The following is a 4,738-nucleotide window of genomic DNA, read 5'->3' as shown; positions in this document are numbered from 1 at the left end:
TTATGTCTACTCAGTGGAAGCAGCCATGAGTGTGATAAAACTAGAAAGCACGTTCAAGTTCTCCTGTCCTCCAAATCTCAGTTTGACCCAACAAAAGAACACACACACAACCCTTGGGTTCTGCTCGCCTCAAGCCAAGTTCTCAGTTTATTCTCAAAAAGACTGCAGGATATGTGACAAATTGTAGAAAAGTAATATATCATTAAAACAAAAAAAATTATATACATAATCCATGTAACATTCAGCTCCAGAGATCTAAATCACATGCTTATTGACATGGGGTTGTGGAACAACAGCTGGGTAAAAAACCTCCCTGTATGTCCTTTGGGCAAGACCAACTAAATAGATACTAGAATAAATTAAAGAGGGGTTTGCAGGAGAAAACCAAATACCTAAAGCCTTGGAAGCCAACAAAATATGAAGATCAAGAATCTTGAATGTACCCGTCCATAGCTGATTCACAAGCCTAGTGGCCATGATGCTTTAAAAGATGGTCTGGCATGCCAGCATTTGCGGCAACAGTAGCCCCACCACTTTGAAGACCACAGTATGTGTTCCAGTGGAAGAAATATCTGGCACAATATCTTTAAAAGCCTTCAGCACCAATCCTCTTAGCCTCAAATAGCTTAAACCTCTAGCCCTAGGCTTATAACCACATTTTGTTTTGGCAAGCTGGCAAAGAAAGGGCTATTGCAAGAAAGCCTAGCTCTTTCTAAATGAGGGTTCATCATAGCAACCAGACAACAGGACTGCTTTTCAGGAAGAAGCTACAACAATCTGAGCTCCATCCCTTTATTGATCAGTTTTACTTGAATAAATTAATAATAATAATAATGATATTTATCCAGGGAGCCCACTCGCCTTGGCGGTTTTCAGTGGGGCCCTGCAAATAATAAAATAAAATTACCTTGGAGAGCTCTGTTTATGTGATGTGATTTCATTCAAGGTTTTCATTTGTGTTTGTTTACATTTCACTTTCATGTTGAGGATCATTAAATTTTGAACAGGTGGAGGTTTATTCCAAATGAAAAAGTTTCAACAAATCATTGCTGCTAAGGCAAATATGTTGTAAATTACAAGTAAGACTATAATGATAAACCATGCTGATTTTCTATTTCATTTTCCTCTCTCTACTTACCATGGGTGAATGAGAGCATAGCTGAACAATTTTTGTACCATGCTTGAATGAGGGACTTGACTGCCTTTTTCAATTGCCACGATCTGAAAATACTACCAAGATTATTTTTGCCAATGACTTATTACCTTTATGGTATAAAGGATTAGTATTTTCATCCTAACAAACTTAGTCCACCCACCTATAAACATAATATCCTCCCAGCATCAGTGAACTGTGTTGGGGTTTGAAACATTACCTGGTCTATGATTTGAATACTTCATTCTAGTCTGCACCCAATTTCACATTCAAATGCTGGATTTTTCAGTTCAACTAGGGAAAAAAGGTGTGTTACATTTTCACATTACTTTTGTGATTTTAAAGAGATGGACCTCTACTGAAAAAACACCCTGGAACCTAGTCATGCAAAACAAGCCTTTCATATGGTAAATATTGTTAACACAAAATTATTTAAAGCATATAAGCTAAATACTTTATTGTTTATACACCTTGAATCTTGGTTACAACAATATGAAATGCTCACTTGATAACAAACTATTTCAAAAAACCAATAACATACTTCAATCAGTGCAAACTGCCTATAACCTTACAACAAATCATTCTGCTCTTTGTCTCTAGATCTAAAGTGGCAAAAGCACCAACTTGACGTGTTCTGCAGGTACAACAAGATAAAAATTTTTTACAATGATTATTATTATGTTGTCCCCTTTCAGGATTGACTTTACCCTTGCTTCTTACATCCATAAGATTTTCTCCCTTGAGCTCATTGTCCTTAAATAATTCTCTCAAGAGCAGAACAGCAAAATTGGAGGGCAGCCACAACTTTGGCTAAAGAAAGTAGTTTCTCTAAAGACAGGTTTTAGTGTCGGCTTTCTTCTTCCATCAATGGCTGAATGACTGGACTTGCTTATAGACTTTAAGGCTGTGCCTCTCCTGAAGGTTTTCCCATTGTGCTGATGGAGGCCTGATCAGGTGGCTACATACTATGTTGAGAACTAGGCATCAGCATCACCATGATCTTGTCCAACTTTTGGGAAAGCAGCTGCTGGTTTCTGAGACAGCTTTTACCTCATAACTTTGTTGAGCTGGACTGGCCGGCAGCTTTAAAAGTAGAGTCTACCTGTTGGTTGAATTCTTCAGAGGGGGGAAGCAAGCCACTCCAGTTCCCGAAGTCATCAAAGAAGTGAAGGAGTTCATCAAAATCATCCCTTTTACTTTCCCTTTCCTTGTGAGCCTTAACAAAAAAGGAAAGAAATTTGAAAATTATCTGCAAGGTAATGAGAACAAGGTACCAGTGCTTTTCATTTATCACGACAGGCAATTGAAGTGTACCACACCTATTAAGACTTAAACAAAGGAGCAACATTGAAAGTTGACAAGTACACATGATTTGCTCCCGTTAGTGGATAGGTAGCAAATGTTTGTCAGGTGTGACCCATTTGTCATCAATTCTTTGGATTCTTTCTAGAATTTAATGCTTGAAAAAGTCATTATTCCTTGCTAATTATTACATGTACATGATTATAGTATGGTTATTCAAGTAATAAGACAAATCTTGCTTCTGCCTAGTTATTACCTTTGAAGTAGATTACCAACACAGGGTTTCTGATAATACGCACACTCTGGACTTGTTAATTTTTAAGCAATTCCTGTGAAATTCACCAAAAACATGCAAAATGCCACTAATTTTGCTGGAAATCTTACTGAACTTGCATCACATTTGAATTTAACTTGGCTGTTGGGGCTCTTTACAAGCCATAAAATTGCACATTTATCTTGAAAAACATGGATTTTTGTTGCATTGGCAGTGGTCATGATGTAAAAGACTTCTGCATTGGTGCATCTCTCAATTGTATTTCTGTTAAAAGAGCAAATGAAGATATCTGTTAAAAAGAACCTTGTCAAACAAATAGCAAACTGTCTACAATATTTCTTTCTTGGCATCTAAATTGTATTATATTTCCTTTCTGTGGTAGGTTTTTTGTGTCTTTTAACTGATTGCCGCATACTGCAGCTTGCAAACTTTGCAAGTTATTAACTGAGCTACGCACAAATGCCAAACATCTTCAATGAGCAATGTACATCCATCATTTTCACAGTGCAACCTATCAGAAGCCTTGCCAATAGTACAACTGTCTCTTAAAGGTTAGGAATCTCTTAGTGTTAACTAATCATGAGCCTTTTCCACTAAAGGAGACAAAAGCTGACTGACTTTTCTTGTAGAAGTTGGATTTGTTGGCGGTTTGCTTTGTCAGGAAGGAAATATACTTTTGAACTCTTCACAAGGTAATGAGGTCAGAGAAGCATTTAATATGCACAATCACATATATATGACACTTAAACTAATGAGCAGTCATTACTAAAGAGTTCAATTGATGGTTGCTTCTCATTTTAAAGATCCAATGAGCTCTAAAAGATGAAGATTTGCATGAAGGACTCCTTGAGGGTGATATCCTACAAGTGCTGGAAGGAATAGGTTATAACTTAAAAGGAGTTCCACACCTCTGAAGCCATCATTCAGTAAGTGCTAATAAGTATTGCATGCATGGCATTTATTGCACAGAAGAAATGATAAAACTTCAGAAACTACAGAAAACTAAGCTTAGATAGAAGGTAAGTGATATATAGTTGTAATCCTTTAGCATTTTTAGATATTTAGTGGTGCATAACATAATCTAATTGCCGCGATGACATAATGACCAATGGTGCATTACAAATGACTTTTAGTTACTGGTAGGTACATGTCAGCCTTTTTCAATATTTACCTACTGACTGGGAACAGAGTGTAATAGTAAGCAAAAAAAGAAATTGACTCCATGATAACCTTTTTTTTTGGAGAATGTTCAAATCTGCAGACCTTGCACTTAAGTTCTTTGAATTTGTGTTTCCCTTGTGCAGGACCTCCACATGTTTCTTCTCTATTGACTTGATTTGATGAATGCCTTCAAGGGGGTTACTGATTGACTTCATTAGCATTTTGGCCATGTCTTTTAAGGAGACAAGTGTCATTACATCCAGTGTGAGATCTCTCATCTGAAGAAGCTTTATGGTGGTTTTTTTATTCCTTATGCCAAGGATGATTTGATGGCAAATGAGGAAGTCATGAGAGGAGTTACAGAAATTGTAGGTCCTGGCCAATATCTTCAAGTAGGCAACAAATTTCTTGAAAGGTTCGGTGCAAAGTCTCTCCCTCTTGTTAAAACAATATCTTTCATGTCTCTTTTATGTCACTAAGTTAGTTTCAATGTTCTCCATAACCACCTCCCAGTTGTGTTGGTCCTTAACTCCGAATGAGCACAAACAAGAAACTCAACCAAACAGTTTTTTAATCAAGTAAACAAATTAACCTCAACCAACTTACAAGAACATCACCAACACTTTTCTGTAAACACAATATTATATATCAGTGGTATTGACCACTACTTCATAAATAATATCACATCTCCCTTCTCATAAAAAACTTATTTGCAATCAAACAATCAGTCAGACAATGACAGTTCAAAGTCCTAAACGATGTCCTTAAACAAAGTCTCGTAGTCGTCCTGGTCTATGAATTACCCTACCAGATCTTGTTTGAATCACAAGTGGTCCTTCTACTGGCAA

The 4,738-nt window shown here is 36.8% G+C and overlaps 1 long non-coding RNA gene across 1 annotated transcript; it reads right to left on the bottom strand.

Moving 5' to 3' along the window:
- Positions 1-1,593: 1,593 nt before the first annotated feature.
- LOC148723503 (uncharacterized) lies at positions 1,594-3,213 on the bottom strand. Its single transcript, XR_015991730.1, has 2 exons — positions 2,712-3,213; positions 1,594-2,369 (listed from the first exon to the last, which is right to left on the bottom strand). It is a non-coding gene; the product is annotated as an uncharacterized LOC148723503 (long non-coding RNA).
- Between the last annotated feature and the right edge of the window lie 1,525 nt (positions 3,214-4,738).

The sequence above is a fragment of the Stylophora pistillata genome, chromosome 9 (assembly GCF_964205215.1).
Source record: "Stylophora pistillata chromosome 9, jaStyPist1.2, whole genome shotgun sequence".
NCBI classification, from domain to species: domain Eukaryota; kingdom Metazoa; phylum Cnidaria; class Anthozoa; order Scleractinia; family Pocilloporidae; genus Stylophora; species Stylophora pistillata.
This window is presented reverse-complemented; position numbering and strand designations above follow the sequence as displayed.